Below are 19,899 nucleotides of genomic sequence, written 5' to 3' on the forward strand. Positions count from 1 at the left end.
GGTGTCAGACAATTAAAGAAAGAAGGCAACAAGATACCTGTTTTGCTGTCCTGCCTTTTATCTGAATACATTGCTAAAGCCTTTGCTGCTTTTCTTGCTCCCATTTGTTCCCCCCCTCTGATCAGTAGGTGTGGAGAGCAGGTTTACTTACTGACTTGCCAGTTGTATTTGTACAACAGCTCTAAGTCAACGACATAATTTATAAGGGAGATAAATGAGAGCAATTAAGCCTCATGACCATAACTGGTGAAACTTTCTGCAACGAGAGTGTTATTAAAATGACAGAGTGCTTGTCTGTGCCTGCCCAAGGTGTGTGATTCAGACTCTCTCCTCTGCCTGCTGGAGTGACCCCCGGTGGCACCCCTCACATGTGCTTTGCTTCCATAGGCTATATATAACCCCTCATATAAAATGGCAACATGTACTGATTGATGGCCATTTCATTTTTAAGAGCCGTCTTCTGCTATGTTATTTAGAGTTAAACAGGACAGCTGATAAACATTACACTTTAGTTCATGTTTGTTAATCTATTCACTTGAATAACCTCCTCAGATGCTGACAAATGGCACCTTCACAAAGAATAGCAGTTACTTTCTACATAATATACTGGTGGCTTTTTATAGTATATCAACTGCACAGCATCACTCTGTCATTCAAAACCTGAATGACATTTTATTAAAACCGGGTTTCTTTTTCGTCATGTCCGATGTATGTTTCAAATGGTTTTTAAAACTGGATTTGGGGGAAGGAGGGATATTGCCTGTAGGAGAGGAAATTCCATTCTACCAAACCAGAGACCTAGGCTTCAAATGAGGGCTTGCTTTCCCTATGAAATTAAGTTCCCTGATTTGGGAAGAAAAGGAGCTATAAAGGTGCAGAAAGAAAGAGAAACAGAAAAAAACAGAAAAAAAATAAGGCCATTGCAGGGAAAGAAAAAAAAAAAAAAAAAAAAAAAGGACTAATACATGAAGAAAGAGATGGAGATGATCAAATATAGCCCAAAGAAGTGAAAAAACTAGCAGAGAGAGGGAAAAAACCTGCAGAACAATGAGGATGCAGTAAGAAAACATGAACTAAATAGGGTGCTCCAGTTTTCCCCTAGGAGACAAGACTGAGCTGTGGAACCATATCCTTCCCAGTCTGAGGCATTCTCTTGCTTCTGCCTTTCTGCAGTACGGATGTGACCTGCATCCCACACATCAGAAAACCCCACTGTCTTTCATGGGAGATGCTGCCAGCATGGGAGCCCTGTAAGGCTTCTTGGGCATCCCAGATTGGCCTCAGAGACACACTATATATGCATGGAGTGAACACATAATCTATACAGGTGCAATGGATGTGGTGGAAAATCCTTGCCCTTTTTAGATGTTGTAATGCAAATGTATTGCACAGGTTGTGATGGGCTGGCAAGAAAATGGAGATGACACCGCTTTACTCTTGGATCCAAATCCTTCATTTTATAGAGCAAACCTGTGGTTTTTATCCTAGCAAGCACTGTCCAGACCATGGTGCCCAGAAGAGTGTTTCCAATATGATTCCATCACCAGGAATATTAAGAAGGGCAAAGCAGGAGCCAGGACCAAAGAGGTACTGCTGGCCAGGGTCAGCTGCACCCTGGCACCTGTGGGCTGCCTGGGAGAGGAAACCTCAAGAAAAACATCAATTCTGAGGACCCTCTTTGAGGTGTATGGGCAAGGAGGCAACCTTGTTGTCTCAAAACCAGGGAAGAAAAGGGACAAAATACAGCTGGATTTGGAAACCAGACAGGTACCTTGAAAAGATGTTGCAGATATGGTTAAGCAGAATTTAGAATACCTGCCTTCTTCCTCTAAAATGCTGCTCTGTTTTCTAGATGTCAGAAGCCCTGAAGGCATTTTTTGCCATCCTTTCCATCCCTGCCAAGTGTGCTGCAGCAGCAAGCCTGTGGAACGAAGGCACAGAGAAATGTGGAAATTAATTTAAGGGTTGTTTCCACAGAGTTGAAAGATATTAAGAGTTGAGAAGAAACATTCAGACAGTGTCTGGGGGGAGATGGCATGTTCAGACATGGGGAGGGTACAAAAAAGGGCAACCAAGCTGATTAGGGGGCTGGACAACAGTCCTTATGAGGAGAGTCTGAGGGAACTGGGGCTCTTCAGCTTGGAGAAGAGGAGGCTGAGAGGAGACCTCATTGCTCTCTACAACTACCTTAAAGGAAGGGATAGAGAGAAACATGCTGGCCTCTTCTCTCTGGTGACCAGTGATAGAAAAAGAGGAAATGGCGTAAAGCTTCACCAGGGTAGCTTCAGGTTAAATATTAGGAAAAACTTCTTCACAGAAAGAGTGGTGAGACATTGGAACAGGCTGCCCAAGGAGGTGTAGGGGCACCATCCCTGGAGGTGTTCAAAAGACAGGTAGGTGAAGAGCTACAGTGGATGGTTTAGTGGCAAGGGGTTGTTGGGTAGATGGTTGGACTCGGTGATCTTAGACATCTTTTCCAACCTTGATGATTCTATGATAAGCTATTTCAGAAGGCATATAAGAATAACCATTCCAGGTCAGGCCAACTGTCCATCCAATTGGCCTCTGAAGCATCACAGCAAGGTTTAGAAACCTGTATCGAGTCATCTGCCTACACTGGAAAAAAGTGCCTAGACAAGATGAGCAAGCAGTCAGGGTGTTTAATTGTTTAGGATAGGAGTACTCATATTTTAGGAAATAATTTAATTATTCCTAAAATTAGGAATTATTAGTTTAATTTCACAATAATTTAATGTGAATGAATGCTGTCAATATCCATAGAAAGATGTTATATGTTTCCTGCACCCTGCTGATTTTTGGGTCAGTAATGTCTGTGAAAGAAATGATACCAGTTAATAAGGAATTACATGAAGACAACATTTAGCTTTGATTACTGGTCACTGTTACACCATCTGCAATTCAGGTTAATTTATTGCTCCGTTTTATGATTTTTTAAGGAAAACTATAGAAAGAAATATTTTTTTTGAAGAGTGGGCCAATGTGTTTGTTGGGAGAATGTTGCTCCTCTAACCTCCACTTTTTGCTTACTCACCCTACAGTGGTCTTTCTCTTCAAGTAAGCAGAACCTCTTTGCTGTCTGTAGTCAACAATTTTCTTTGCTATTAACATCAGCCAAATAACAAAGTGAACTCAACACTTATGTTTGATGACAGAAGAAAATGAAGGTGGTGGTGGATGTTGCTGTTGTTATTTCTTCAAGGATGCTAGCCATGTTTACCATGCAATGCTATAAAATGCATACTCCCATAATACCTACCCCTATTGTTTCCTACATGAGATGCTGGAAAATAAAATGTTTTTTTTTAATGAAAGGAAATATCCATGGTCTGTATTTCCCCAATATCTGTATTTTCTAAGTCAGGCAATCTCTTTCATGCAATTAAATCAGGGTACCTATGCCACAGATTAAAAGATTAATAATAAAGATTAGATCTTCCTTCTAGGGAGAGGTCAAACATATATATATATAAAACATATATATTAATTTTAGGTTTATAAGTTTGGAGATTTTTAAAAAAAGTTCTCACCTGGTTAATTCCCTCATACCCTTTAACCTGGAATGGTACCTTTTACATATCACTCAACTTGTGTTATAGATGAGTTCCTAGTCCCAAAGACTGAGAAAATTTCCAGCTCTCACCTGTGAAAGAGTTGAATATGGATAGATGCTGAAAAATAGGTCCTGCACGTGGGATAACTAAATGCCTAACTTATCAAAGCTAGAAACAACCTATTCAGAAACAGGCAGATAATAGGGGCACCAGGATAGTATGGATTTTTTCACAGTAAATTATAGAATGGTTTATTTGATTCAGAGGTTATTCAATAACAAAATTTGGTATGTAGTACCAACCCATCACTTTATCATACACATGTATCTGTAGAGTTAGAATTTATCCTGCACAGTTAATGCATTTTCATTAAAAGATTTAAAATAAATCTTATCTTTTCTTAGTAGCAATGAAGAGAGGTGGATATCACATTTTATGTTTCACCTCCATATCACCTTTGTGTATTTTGATGTAATGCAGCAGAATGACTGCTACTATTTAATTAAACAAGAATCTGGATTAACTCCAGCTGTGGGCGATGTAATCAGGCTTGTGAGTGTGTTTCAGAAGGGGTGTTTTCCCTTGCTCATATTTCATTCCTGCATGAAAATCTGCTCTCACTCAAACCTGTCCACATGCTGCAGTAAATGATTTTCCCTCCCTTTTGAATCATACCCATTAACACCCCCCACTACACTCAGATGAAAAGAAACAAAAAGGCACAAGCAGCTTGACTTGTCCATACACACTGGGTATTATTTAATGATGAGGAGCTTTTCTTGTCCATCTATAAATCTGCAATTTAGTCAAGTTTATACTATAACTACCCTAAGTTGTATTATGTTGTTGTGTATTTATTTATGTAATTCTCTCAAGATGACTACAATCTGATTGTTTGGCACCCATCATTTAAGACCAACTCAATTCTCCAAAGAGGTTTTACCTTTCCTTATATCACCATCATGAACCAGAGGCACACTGTCAGTTCTTGTCAAATAGATACTTATCAAAGTATTTTTGCTATCATTCAAAAGAATAGATTATATATAAAATAACAAGGAAGTCTAGCTGTAGTTACAACCTTTCTCTTTTTTTTCTTACTAGAGGAAAAGGATCACAGACCCATATATACATTTTGGAGAGTCTAGCCTACCCGTAACCATCAGTGTGTTCTCAGGTCTGGATATGCGTGTGCAACAGTGCATGTGTGTAAATTCATGAACTGACACATCCATGAGAATTTGTGGTCATATTTGATTTTCAGCAGTTTTTCTGAGTATGTACTTTGCCCCTTTAGATGTCATCATTGATCCATAAGGGTGTTTTTGACAGAGAATGTCTAGCCAACAGAATAGACAATTGTCAAATAGATATTGCTCATTGCTCATTTCCAGAGACTGGACATCTTTTTGTAGTAATTTGATATGGCAAGTTTTCTCAAGCTATCAGCAGAGATTCAGTCTAAAGAGGATAATGAAAACGAAATCAGAGATCATCATGCATGAAAATTCTAAAAATTAGAATTTTTTAAATTTTCTGTTTTGCATGGAGGTTACAGGTTGGTAAGCTAAAAATTAAATACATCTGGTTTTAGCATAATATTGGATTTCCTGGCCAAATATCACCTGCCAAAACAAAATAGATATAAATAGCTTTCCATTTTCAGAAGAACAGAGACATTTTCCTTTTTCATTTCTGCTTTTCTTTTTTTTCTTCCAATCAGTGTGAAAAGATTGTTGAATAAAAGTCTGGAAAATGCATCCAAATATGTTAGGCTTTCTAATAGTAATAACAAAAAGAGTTACATAGAGTTATATAGTTGAATGTAGCAGGATGTTTTGTTGTATCCTATAGTGTCCAATAGTCTGTGAGAACTGAATTTTTAGACCTTAATTTCTTTCAGTTCCTAGCTTTTTTAAAAACTGACCAAACAAAACAGCTTTCTACATCTAATTCATTCCCTGTCTTCTTCACTGGTCTTCACTATTCTTCCATCTACCCTTCTTGCCAGTCCTTACAAAGGTACTACTAATAATAGTACCGTTTCCGTAATGTTTCTGTTCAAGACAGGGGGTGAGTAAGTTTTAACTTAATTCCCAGAATCTGCCTTGGTGAAATTCTAATTAAGTTTCCAGTATAGAGAAAATTAGAAAATCACAGCAGTTTAAAGCTTAACCTTCAAGGAGCTTGAGCAGATATGAATAACTCTATTTCTGAAAGATGCTGTGAATGCAGTTGCAGATGCTAATGTGAAGCGATGCATGTTCATTACATCTTTCCACACTGTTAAGTGGAACAAGTCATAGTGTAAGTGTATGTTTAAATGCTTGAGAATCAAACATATACACATATTCTTAAAGGAAACTATGGTGACAAAGGCAGTTGAAATGAAATTGTATGGTTAGAAGTACTCTCTATGCTTTTTTTTCCTGTCTGTAACCCAGATGATGGTTGGGCTATCTCCACATCATTTCACTGTTGTCAGCTCCCACCCAACCAAAAATAGCCATTTAAGTTTGTATGATGCCTGATTTTTTTTTTTTAAAGTAAACTCAAATTTATGATTACACTTCTGCTCAGTTTCTCATTCTTGATGGGGGGCTCTGTGTCTCAGATTTTATATCATGTCCACCATTCTGATATTTAATTACATATATATGAGCTGTGTCACCTACATATACACACATGTAAACTCCACTCATTTGGAGGTCACGACATCTAAAGCCAACTTAAGGTGAAAATCTGCTCATCCACAACCTGATTTATTATCTTCTTACCCTTCTAAGTGAATAAACACTGGGACAACAGTCTGATCTGTGCAGGTGTATGTCTGCATTGACCTTCATCTTTAACAACAATTCGGATTTTTATCTCCACCTCTCTTTAATGCTACAAAGACAGCACAAGTCAGCCAGGCAGTCCCATGACAAACTCCACTAAGGACTTCACAGTTAACAAAACAATGAATGAAACATCGTTCTGGCAGGATGAGCAGCTTTCTGCTGTCTTCTGCCGCCTTTGCTTTTTTCTTTTTTTTTTTTTTCTTTTTAACTCGAGTGGAAAAGCAACTTCAAAAACAAGGTGCTGTCATTTTAGCAAAGGAGAATTAGGACTGTGAAAGGATGAAGTGTCCTTGCACAGAAAGACTGCAGCTAAAACTGTATCAATATTCCTGTTATAAACTGATAAACACAGAGCTCAGTGAGGTCAAGTTGTACATGCTTGAGCTGACATGCCAATCTGCCAGCAGTCATATGGTTCTCATATGGCGACACGCCACAGATGCCAGAAAAATGTGAGAAGTTTCTGGCTCATTTCATTTCACTCTCCTGAATGCCATGTTTGCCTGCACACACACACACACACACACACACAAGCAAAAAGTAGACTTTCTATTTTAAATAGAGCTGCTATAGCCTGTGTATTCCTGTTTTCTTAAAGGCCTTGCAGTAACTCACCCAAACTGATTCCTGAAGCTTCTTAGCAAGAGGTATCTTAGAAATTAGAGCATTTTTGGTGGGTTTTTTTGTTTGGTTTGGGTTTGTTTTTTTTTTTGTTTTGTTTTTGCAAGTCTTCAAAATACTGCCCTAGCCATTTTTAGATGACATCAAAAGACAGAAGTAGAAAAAGAGACAGACAAGATAACAACACATCATATGTGGATGCATTTTGTACTCATCATATACATTGAGGGAATGAAGGCTTTAACAGTTTCAGTTGCCTCAAAATGAGACTTCTTCCACCCTCTAATAACATTGAAACAGTTCTTGTATTAATGCTTGAACAGTGACAAGTATTCATTTCTTTGGTACTGTTTCTCCAATGTGCATTTTTGTTTCAACAATATAATGTCTCTGTTGTGTGGACTGACATGATAGTACAGTAACAATTGTCTGCAATCATCTTTGGTAAACAGACCACAATTATTCACTGAGTATATAATGCACAATTTACAAATTGTTGAAATATGTATTTCCACATTAGACCATCTTTCAAGCTTTTACAGTCTTTTGTGTCAGGTTTGATTGTCTTCAAGATGAATTGTTTTCCTTTTCTTTCCTTTAAACTATTACTAAAGGGAAAAAAGCTAAGATAAATGTAACTACAATCATACAACATTTTTAATGAAATTACTTGGTTCTATGAGGGAGGGTGTACACTTCACCCGTGTTTCAACAATCCAGCTACTAAGATTTTAAATTACCTTATTTCAAGTTGTTAATGCAAAAGCATAAATTTGTTTTAGGCTTAATACGTGAGAAACAAAAAATGCACAGCATGTTTATGTGTGTGTTTACACGAAGTGGTGATTTATTCATGCAGGGCAATGTTTGAAATTAATCAACCTATGACACCTACCTCTTACCTGCCTTTTTTTTCAGAAATCCACCTCATCAAGAACCTTAAAAATACCACAGTTCTGAGCAGCGCCAAGCATTTAGATTTATCTACAGGGAAATTCTTTCTTCTTTTCCAGTGTAAAGATTCACTTCCCTGGGATAGCACTAAGCAAGGGTTCTAAATAAGACCACTGATTCAGGAGCAGGTAGTAACTTTCTCTTGCATACAAAAAAAGCTAGGATTTGGGTGTGTTAGCCCCTAAATTTACAAGACTAAGAACAAGAAATAACAGGGAGAATTCTCTGTACTGCAATGATGTCAAGATGTGAACATTTCAATAATCATCCTTTAGAATTTTTTTTCTTTTTCATTTATACATCACTTGTAAATCTGTGGAGGAAAGTCAGCTCAGGCATTAAGGCAATATATAGATATACATAAATACATATATGTATATACATACATATATACATATATATACATATACACATACATATATACGTGTATATACATATATACAATAGATATACAGCTGAGGAAGACCAGTTTTGACTCCTTGCTCATATCTGCATGATCCTGTTCCTTAGGCTATATAATGAAGATACTGCCCCCACCCTCCCCCACCCCCCTTGAGGTTTCACAGTTGACCTCTGTGTGGAACTCTGGGGAACCAGAGGTGCTGCTGATCTTATGGGTTCAAATGCATATCCTGTCTGCATCCTGATTCTGGAGAAATGCCCATGCTGGTGATCCCTTTGGGTGCCTCCAGCACCCTAAGTTTCACAGAAAAGCGTGCTCACATTCCAGAGACAGTAGAGGTGGATTTTGGTGTGGTCCCACATCTCATCAACAGGGAGACTGTGACTTCAGGGCAATCCATGCCAAGGACAGGATGTCAGAACCCACACACTGATGTCTCAGCTTCTGCTACACCTCACAAGAATGCTCAGACAAAAGACAAGGAAACCATGATATTAAGCATTCTGCAGGCCTTCACTTGACTTCTATTAAATATAATAAGCATTGTTTCAATTTATTCAATAATAATTGAATTAAAATTAACCCAAATAATTTCCCCGTTTAGAAAGGGACCTCTGCTGGAATACACTCTATTGATAAATCTCTGTTTTCCCTCCCTCAGACTCAGGGATTTCATATCACTTGCAGAGGTCTTTCTGTTTTTTCAGGGTCTTGCCTAGCTCCTCAGGCATCAGTTAAGGTTATTGGCCTATACAGGTTACTTTTAAAAAAAAGCCATTCCCAATAGAATACTGAAATATTTTTAAAATGTTTTGTCTTGCAAGCGTCATTGAAAAGCAATATTATGTGAAACGGAGTCCTCAGTATATGTTTAGATTTCCCTGTTTATCTTTTTCCTGGGGTCAATAATTGAAAACTGTCACAGACACAAAGTTGGATTTACAGTCTTTTTAATGAAGCCTTTCCCTGTTTTTTCTAACAATTCTTTGGGTTTTTAATAGCGCATTTACTCAAGGAACCCTTTTAATTGCAACAAGAATAATAAAAAAGCTGAGGAGCAGAGGAACAGAACTTTAGTTTGCTTGTTGCTCTCCAAAACACTTATATTTGTACAAATGTTTTGCAGTCAACATTTGTATAAATGCTCATACACCAATTCACAGGTTGCAAATACCATCCAAAATGATGTGTCCACTTGTATTTGTATCTACATATGACTTATATCTACATATGACATATATATATATATATAAAGAGAGAGACATATATACTTATATAAATACTTATATATACTTATATATGCATATGACCCCTACTTGGATATTGCTACTTAAGACATGGGTCCTTATAAGATTTCACTTTCCTTTTATTTTTTTTTTTTTTTTTTTTTTTTTTTGCCAGTAAAGGGAAATGTCTTATTAAGTGGAAGGAGTACAGTTAAACTCAATAGGATTCCTCATGGGATTGTATTACCAGGAACAAAACAGCAGCTCAATTATGAGCTCAAACATGGATTCCAGCCTTGCATACATTAGATATTGCCTCTTTGCTATTGATACTATGACCTCCTTGCAGTGATCAGAACAATTTCTCAGTCCCCAAACAAATTAAAGCCTCAGAACACAATTCACATGACAACAAACATTCTACTTGTAGTTCCATCTTAATACTCATAATTTTTTTTTAAACTTAATTTGTCAAGTTCGTAACTATCACTTGAAACTTGCTGACAAGGAACCTGATAACACATCATATCAAATTCCATTTTACAACTGTTTCCTTGGAAACACAGGCATAAAAATGGGCCATGCACAATGGAATGAAATCAAACAAGTTAAAATAAACCTTAAAGAATTCCCACAAATCAACCCCACTTTGCTTTTTAAAATTAATGCAAAAAACAGGGATAATGAGTCTTACAATAAGATCATTATTAGGGCCACAGTGCTATAATACTTATTTGTTTTGGCCCTGATCCATCAAAGCACTTTAACACATGTGTAACTTTAGATGCACGAGATATTCCAGTGAATAGAATCAATTATGTGCTTAGGTTATTAATGTATTTAAGAACTGCACAATTGCTCCACCTCCAGAGGCTCACTGGTTACTAGAGAGAAAAAATATATATTTAAATATATATATATATATATATATATATATATATATTCACACACTACCATATACCTATGGAAGCCATGCTCAGGAATGTGAAGAGCATGTAAAACACTCAGGTCTTCCTATACTGTAGGCTATGACTTCTGATTATTTAAAATAGCAAGAAGATAACTGGATAAAGGTAGGAAGACATTAATTTTGAGCAATCTGTTTATACAGGGATATATATTTTATTTAACATAATAATTACATGCCGGTTCAAAGAAGAAAAATTACATTTTTTTGTTGACCTTTGGGATTTTCTGCCAGAGGTTTGAAGTGACTTCAGAATAAGATTGCAGGTAATTTCATAAGACAATCATGCCAAGATTTACAGCTACTTTGCTAAAATTTTCCTGCCAGTTAGGGTTGTTTTTTTTTAATTATCAAGCCAACTGAAAGATGTCCTTCTTTTTACTATAATAATTGTAATAACGATGCATATGTGTATTCTTGTGCTTGCATTTAAGATCCAGTGTGTCAGTTTTATATGGCAGGAGTATCAAAATGCAGATACTATGTTGGCAAATATACTCTTTCCCCTGGTAAAACCAGTACCACGTGACAGATAGAACATTAATTTTGCCACTCCTTGGACAAAAAAGCGATTTGATCAGTCTTTTCAGAATGCCATTCTTTTCTTTTTCCTCTACATTTAACTAAAAATTTTATGGATAAGAAGGAATTTCCCTTGGGGAGTTTATCCCATATGATACATCACACACTCTCCTTTATCTTTCTCTAATATATCTCATACCAACAATGTCCTACTAATTGGTAGCAAAACCTAGTTATTGCATAGTTACATTCAAAGATTTCAGTTCTCAAGGTACTTTACAAAGGAATAACATATTAATGTTTCATTTCTAGAGACAGAAACACTGGTAGACAAAGGAAATTCTTATCAGACCTAGTTATTCCCCATAGATCTTATATTTAAACTGAGGTATTTTCATTTCAGTTATTTCAAGGGTCTCACAGTATTTGGACTGCAATGAATGTTTCACATGACCTAGGCACAGTAAAGAATAAATAAAACTTAAGCTTGCAAAGTGAAAAATATCTAATGTTAAATTAAGAATGGGTATAAAATGGTATTGAAAATCAAGCCCCTTTAGTGTAAGTTCTTAAATTTCAAAATACATGTCTTCAGACAAAGAGAAAACTCATTCTGTTTGAATGTTCACTGCTACCTTTTGTCTTTCACCGCTAGAAAATTAATTTTAAAGGTACCCAACTATCCCTTCTGGAACTTTTCCCCAGAATTTTTTCCTCACTCTTAGGAAATGTGGAATATTTTAATCACATATTTTACTAATTAGATTTTTTTATGCTGATATTGTACATTTGATATTTATTTGGCAGTATATACCTGGCATTCCAAAGTTCATCCCCAGTTTCAGCAGAGATTTCTCATGTGTCCCTGGATGAAATCAGATCTTAATTCCTGTACAACCATGATTATTATTTTTTTCTTCAATCTTATCTATTTTTTGAATTGGCAAGTTGACCCTTAAGCTTATGGGGCAAAAGCTGTCTCCCAGCAAACATTGGTAAGATGTCTGCTGGCCCTCATGACACTTTCTTAACACTTTTCTTGTTAATGCATAAGAATTGGATAATAATTTAAAAAAACTCCAGAATGTCTCATTTTTCATCTGTTGTTATATTTATTTTCCCTACAACAACAGCCAGCCCCAGGAAATCAAATTTCCAGAGCCTTAGAATAAATGACTTAAGGTGTAAAACATCTCAAATTCTCTTGTAATTGAGTTATTTTATAACCTCTTCCCTTAATCCTGTGTGGAGTGGTACTCACTTATAAATTTATATTCCCAAATGTTTTTTACTGCTGTTTTCTTCACACAGCTTCTGGCAAAATTTCTGTGTGCAAATGGAATACTGTGTGTTTTTAATTAAAGTCAGACTTAAACCAGGTATATATAACATGGAGGAAATCACATGATGTCAGTGTTGGCATAAATGCAAAGTGGCTAAGAAGTGATGCATGGGAAAGGGCTCCTCACCACCCTCACCCTTCAGTCTCACTTGTGTGCAGATGGTGTGTTTGCTACCTAAACCTTTAGACCAAGATTTGAAACTCTGTTTTAGTAGAAGTCAACAGGAATTATCTCCAACTCTATGGAAAATCCTGAGAGTGCCCAGATTCATTAGTATATAGGACCTCCTCTATTGTTTAGTTTTACATCAACTTCCATGGTCATTCTTGAGCATCTTCTATGAGCCAAGAGGATGCCACAAGCTTCCATCTACAGAGCAGCTACTGTCCTGATCTTAGAACTGAGCTGTCTACAGACTGTCAGAGGAATAATTTTTAACAGGGAGTTCTTCAAGGGTCAGCTTGTATTCACAGTGAACATTTCTGTTCACACAATAGAAGAATATCTGAAGTACCTTGGCAACAAGTAGGTGAAAACAGGAGGCAAACTGAAGACTGAAGACATGGATTTAGTTATAGCAGTTGCTAAATTATGGATACATGATTTTCTAGGAAAAACAATCTCCTCTGATTCAGCCTCTTCACAACTGTACATGACTATCATTGTATTGTAGCAAAAGTTTCTGGTACTTGGATAGTTTCATGTTGAGAGTTGTGCAAAATCAGTATGTATATGATTGAAAATTTCTGATCGAGTAGCTGGAAAAGTACAAAGTTAACCACAGTTAAATGCAAGATTGAATATAGACCTACTATATCCTTTCAGGTACTAGAGGCTTTTTCTGGTTTTGTGTCACTTTCTAGAAATGGTCAATTTTTTTCCATGCAATTGTGCCAAATAAGTAAAATCAACAGTGTCAGAACGCTCAAAATTATATTCGCAAGTCCATGATGTGTACTGTAGCCCTCTGTAAAATCACAGAATCATCCAGGTTGGAAAGGACCTCTGAGATCATCAAGTCCAACCCTTAATCCACTACTGCTGTGGTTACCAGACCATGGCACTGAGTGCCACATCAGTCTCTTTTTAAAAACCTCCAGGGATGGAGAATCCATCACCTCCCTGGGCAGCCCATTCCAATGCCTGGTCACTTTCACTGTAAAGAATTTCTTCCTAATATCTAACCTAAGCCTCCCCTGGCAGAGCTTAAGTCCATGCCCTCTTGTCCTACTGGTAGCTACCTGGGAGAAGAGACTGACCCCCCCCTGGCTACATCCTCCTTTCAGGGAGTTGTAGAGAGTGATGAGGTCTCCCCTGAGCCTCCTCTTCTCCAGACTGAACACCCTCAGCTCCCTCAGCCCTTCCTCACAGGACTGTGCTGGATCCCTTCACAGCCTCCTTGCTCTTCTAAGAGTTCCAAAGATCTTTCTGCTCTGGAAGTCTAACAGGCAAGGTCTTTGGAGTTCCTGCTGAAAATTTCAGTGTTTTTTTGAGATTTAGTTTTGCTGAAATTTCTCTTGGGCCTCTTTCTTTCTTGCTCTTTCTCTCCAGCTGAACCCGTCGAATACAGATACCAAGAGCATGTAACATTCCTCAGCTGGCTGGGAGCTGCCTGCACTGGGGTAACTTCCTTTCACCTCCTGGTTTCCAAACAAATTGATTCTCCATATTCTCTGCAAATTCTGTAGGGTAATGACTGTCCAAAGTGATTGCCCAAAATTCACTGATTGATCTCCAGTGTAGGATAAACCAGAATAGACCATCAGTGAAGAACTATCTGCATTTTATTCTCCAAGACCCCAGACTTCTTTATATGACATGAAAGAGAACTGCAAATTCATTGTCAGTGTAGCATCACAGGGAATCTCACCATGCAAAATACAGTTTGGATGAAATCAAAGCACCCAAATTACCTCATTTATTTATTTATTTATGTGTTTGTTTGTTTATTCTAATAGCCACTGCCTCTCACACTTTTTTCTGTCTCGTGGTCCTTAACCATTTATCTAGTCACATCTTAACAGGAGTGATACCTGGTAACCGAGACAGTAAAAAGTCCCTCAATTACCAAAGAAATAAACTATTAAAATTAAATCTCCCTAAAGGTTGTTAATTTCTAATTATATGTACAGAGAGGAGGGGTGGAGGGGAAGGTTTTGCTTTTCCCTTAATTCTGCCATATTGTCTGATTCACAGCCGGAGACAAACTGAAATGGCCATCTGGTTGATGTGCATACAAAAGGAGTGGTTTGCCAGACAAAGAAAGTACCTTTTGTCATACAAAGCAGTGCATCTCCTCTTATCAGACTTCCCTTCCTTGGCTCTGGTGGAGCTGCAGCTAGGTAGAAGCAGACCCTACCTGGTATCCAGATGTGCCAGCTGCTGTCAAAATAGTAATGCAAGTGCATAACACCCTGAGGGCTTTGTGCTACTGTCATAACACAAAATATAGCACACTGATATTGAATATTTTCAGCTCCTGGATTCTGATTTTAGGCAAACCACTCTGAGTCTACTCATTTGGTCCTAGCACAGGAGAAATTACAGGATTTTACGTTCAAATACAGATGCATGAAGACTTAGAAATCAGGCTGAGACCACTGTGTAAATGGACCTTTCTAAAAGGGGCTGTTTAATACCATCCACAAACATATCTGTCTATCTTTTGTGATGGTGATTCCATGTACATATGCACAAAATAAATAACTGAATGCAAAACATCCCCTTTTTGCCCAAATAAATTTTTTCTATTTTAATTGACACATCCACATACTCCAAATGCCCACTTCACTCCAGTTTGATTTCCTCTGTATTTCAGTTCATACTGCTGGTCCTAGCATATCCACCATTCAGACTATATAAAATGCCTCAGAAATTGTGAAATAAAAATTCACAGTAGAACATTATGATAGCCATTCCCTCTTTTTGGTGATAGCTGATCAGAGTAATGTGAGAAATTCGTGTTAGTTCACACACACAAGATACCTGTTGTGTTTATGAATAATTTTTTTCCCTCCACGAGGTGCTTTCATTAGATGAAAGACAGTCATATGTATGAAGCACTGGCATTGCTGTTCAAAAATCAAGCCTTTATTTCATTTTTCTCATCTTCTCCACTGAAACCTCCTGCTCCTGATACTGGACTCGGTTGACCTCTTAAGGGTGTATTTCATTGCCTTTGCTGTGGTGATAACCATGGAAGTAGAACATCCCATTTCCCCATAAAGCTGTCCGGGGAACTGGAATGGAAATTGCCCTGAACTGAGACTCCACTCCTGAGAGTGGGTTGCTCTGTGCTGATACTCCCTTTCTCCTGATTTCCTTCCATTTTAAATTATTCCTAAAAAAATATTTAAGCAATATGTTTTTCTAAATATAATGAGGTTCAGAGATAAAGCAAGCAATCAAACAAAAGAAAGGTAAGGAGCAATCCTGGGATTCTAGGCATAGCTGGGCAGTTCATTCCCCTGGTATGTGGCAGGCATGGCAATATTATTAAATGTTCCCCAGGCAACGTTGCTAAGCTCCAAGTTTGGTATTTCTCTTGTAGAAAACAAAACATTTCTTTTTCAATGAGCTATTGCCTCCAACATGCAACAAAACACCCATGGTACATGGTATAAGAGCTGTTTGATTTTAGACAGTGATTGACTCTGTATTTATGCTATTGTGGTATAAGGTCATATTAAAACAAGGGATAATCAACTTAGATGTTGGTTGCATAATATGGGAGCGTAATTGTAGTAAAAATATTCTAATAAGATTTTACAGGTTCAATACATTATTTTGAAATAAATGTGCCCAAAGGATGTCTTGAAAGATGTTACTGTATTGTAAGTGTCAGTCATGCAAGAAGTAGAGATTTAAAAGCAGTCTTTGTATTCACAGGTCCATGACATGAAGTCCCTGTTTAGAATACAACTAAAGAACATTCAAGGACAAAAGCATTTGTGGACCTAAATTTCCCTTCACTTCATTCAATTATCTACAAATCTTTCCTTTTTTCCTCCTCATAATAAATGACATCAGATTTCTATGCATCTAGTGAATCTTCCCTCCACTGGGGAAAGATGTCCAGATCTTTCAGCCATGCAGTGGCAAACTTTGATTGGGCCTGTTTTTTTCTCCATTGGTCTAATGCAGACATTTGTTGAAATTTGCTGTGCACTATGTGACGTGCCTTACATTGTCCACTAAACAAGGGGTAAAACTCTACATTATACTCAGAAGAATGTGGGAAAGTTATTTCATCTTTCTTTCATCTTCCCACGTAGGAACCCAGTCAGGCCTCTCCTCCACGGGGAGATGGAGTCCTTTTGGGAGCCCTTTGAAGATCAAGGTTGGGGAAAATATGTTCTGTAATGAGGGCTCTCCACAGGCTAGCTGTAGGCTGAGGCTTGAGGCTTGTCAGCCAAATTACTCAGCCTGGACTTTGCCTTCTTTGCCAAAGGAGAAAAGCAGACTGCCCTGCTACTCCCTTTCTGATCAAGGTGAGAAACAAACAACAAATAAAATGCAGAGATTTTTCAAAGACAGGAAGCTGTCACAGTTTAACTACAACTTAGAGAGGCCCCAATTTAGTGTTGATTGTGACAAGTGCATTAATTTTTCAAAATACCTTAGATTCAAAATCTTAATGTCCAAATGTCTTAGTGTCTCTCCATGCAGGTTGATTGCCATAATAAAGAAGTCAGATATTCAGGTACTTTGACAAGGTCCACATGAGAGCCTCAATCTTATAGTATTATTGAGTGTACATGAATATTTTACACTGCTACATTAGCTCTGTCTTGGAAACTGCACCATAGGAACTGCCCATGCAATACTCAGATATTTCCCTGAGGGTGAACTGAACACCAACAGGACAGTCAACTGTGAAAAGGTTCATCTTCTGAGGGAAACTGATCATATACCTGGTCTGCTGTATGCTCTGGTACTGCATTACACTAAAAATCAGTGCAAGACTTGTAATCCCAAAACAAACTTTTCAATAGAGAGGGTGCAAACCATCAGGAGTTTAGCTCCAGACCTCTCTGTTCATTCCAGCAGCACCTCTGAGTTTGCCAGAGGTGCCTTTTTACTTACCTCCCAGAGTGCAGGGCTGGCAATATACCATTCTGTTTGGTGAAAATGATGGGCTTGCACCAGTCTCTTTCTATCTCAGTCTCTTGGTGTCTATTCTGGTGAGGAGAAAACTAACTTTTTCCCCACATGTGCAAAAATTCCCATTGGTAGATAGGAACAGAGTCAGGTAGTACGAAAAAAACCTATTACTTTATTTTGCAGACGTACAATGACCAACCTAGGGTGGTCAACTCTATGCATAAAATCAGTCAGGTGGGACAGGAACCTGGAGTTTAAACTATGACCTGTGCTCTACTCCCAGCCAAAAAATAAACAACTGAATTCCCTTTAAGAATGCTCTGTTTTACAATGAAGTAACTGCCAAGCAATTATTCAAACCCAGTGAAGTTGATGAAAAGGCTCACTGCCATTAACAGACTTTGAATGAAGCCAAAGGACATTCTAGAATATTTCACAAGTAACAAAGATAAAAACGAGGAGCTGGAAAGGCTAAAGGCGACAGGAATGTTTTAAAATGTAGTGGTAGAAAACCAAAGATGCAAGCAAGCAAAATGAGAAAGACAGTGACCATCTGGCACATGGAGTGGGGCTGCAGCCATCCACCCACCCACTTCTTGTACAGAAGCAGACCCATGATAGGCCCCAGGAAGATCCTGCAGGTGGGAGGAAGATTGCCCTCCTCTTCCTCTGCCACCTTGCATCGTGTTCTTCTTGCTTCAGCCTGGCAGTAGGGCTTCAGCCTTGAAGCCCTTATGTGCAAGCTTGAAAACAGTGATAAATGCATTGCTTTAGTTTCCCTTTGAAAAAAAAAAAAAAAAAAAAAAAAAAAGGCTAATCAAGCCAAAGGCTCATTAAAATAAAGGAGATATAGAAAGTGGAAAGAATGAGGAAAAAAAGAAATGAAGAATGTTTCTTCACCACGGCATTCAGGGAAGCTCCCCTGGTCCTTGGATGCTCCTGCAGTTGCACAAACAACAGAAAAAAACCCAGTAGGTACCTCCCTGCCTGCACGAGGGTGGTGATTTGACATCTGGGGCTGCTGGTGGTGTGGGTGGAGGTGGAGGGGCTGGTTTGACAGGGAGAAGCTGAGTGCTGCGAGGGGTCAGCCCAATCCTGCTGGGTGCTGAGCCACCTGGTCTGGAGCATTTGGGAGCCCCACAGGATCGGGCTCTTAATGCCTATACATGATAAGCAGCCATGGCAAAAAGGCTATACCAAGATTTTAATCCAAAAATGGGGAAGCAAAAATCACTATAATTAGCAGTAGATGTGGCATTTTTAGAGTAAATGGGAAAACCCAGCATTTAATACATAGCTCAAGGTTCATTTGCAGCCGATAATCATTGTCAGCTAATGCCTGATAAACCCTGCCTAAATTGGAATTTTATTATATCTATTTTATTATATATCTATATTTATTCCGACAAAAGTTGGACAAACTTGTCCAAAAGACTAGGAGTCCATTTTATGTGCTTGGGTGTCCAAGCACCTGCCAGCTGTTTGTCCCTTGAATTGAGGACATCATGTTTTCAATTTCCTTCAATAAAGCTATGAATCTGGCAATTTGCTGGCCTGCTTCAGCTAAACAGAAAGGACAATTTGAGAAAGATCATAGTTCAGGCTCAGTCAGACGGAAACAATTGAAAACAGAGAGCTGGCCGCTATGTTTCCCCAATGCAGCTTGCTGTCGCAGTTTGACTGACAAACTGACTTTTTTGAGGTGCTCATGCCCATTTCAGTCAGAGTTTATTGAAGGTGATTTTGATCTTCTCCATGAGGCCACAGCAGCGGCCATGCCATCTGTCACCTTGATTGCATCGTGGATTCTCTGGAGAGAGTGCGATGGCTCCTGATCATTTACAGATTGTGCTGCTTTCGCCTCCATAAGGACCACATGCACAGAGCCAGATGGTGAACATACACGCTTATTATAAGTCTTTATCTCTGTGCAGGAAGGAGAGGCACCATTAGATCTCCCTCAGGAGCTCTGCTCCTCTCTACCATCATGCTGCTCTTCAGCAAATACAGTCTTCTTCAGCTGTCATCAACCTACCTCTGAAAATTAAAAAAATAAACAATAATTCCATCAGCGCAGGCACGAGACGTACAGACCCTGCCACAAAGCAGCTCCTTCCCCCCTCAGCCCCCCTCCCCATCACACACAGACACTCGGGCTCCCGCGACTGTCAGCGTTAGGTGGAAACAAGTTTGTTCGCAAAAAGACAGTTAACGTGCAATTAGGAGAGACTTCTTTGTGAAAATAAAGCAGTGCCATCCTGGTTGTTCTTGGCACATTTTCTAATTCAGCGAGTTCTTTCTTTAAAGCAAAGCCTGATTGCTGTTTTTCCAAAGGCAGCTTTGTG

The 19,899-nt window shown here is 38.4% G+C and overlaps 1 long non-coding RNA gene across 2 annotated transcripts in view; it reads left to right on the forward strand.

Annotated features, from left to right (window-relative positions):
* LOC139793767 (uncharacterized) overlaps positions 1-14,867 on the forward strand; it is an 86,761-nt gene extending 71,894 nt beyond the window's left edge. The window contains exon 3 of one of the 2 annotated variants that reach the window (XR_011724787.1): positions 14,648-14,867. This is a non-coding gene — a long non-coding RNA (uncharacterized lncRNA). The remainder of the gene's footprint in view (positions 1-14,647) is intronic. The other variant, XR_011724786.1, reaches the window with a different exon arrangement.
* Positions 14,868-19,899: the final 5,032 nt, after the last annotated feature.

This window comes from Heliangelus exortis, chromosome 2 (assembly GCF_036169615.1).
Source record: "Heliangelus exortis chromosome 2, bHelExo1.hap1, whole genome shotgun sequence".
In the NCBI taxonomy this organism is placed as follows: Eukaryota; Metazoa; Chordata; class Aves; order Apodiformes; family Trochilidae; genus Heliangelus; species Heliangelus exortis.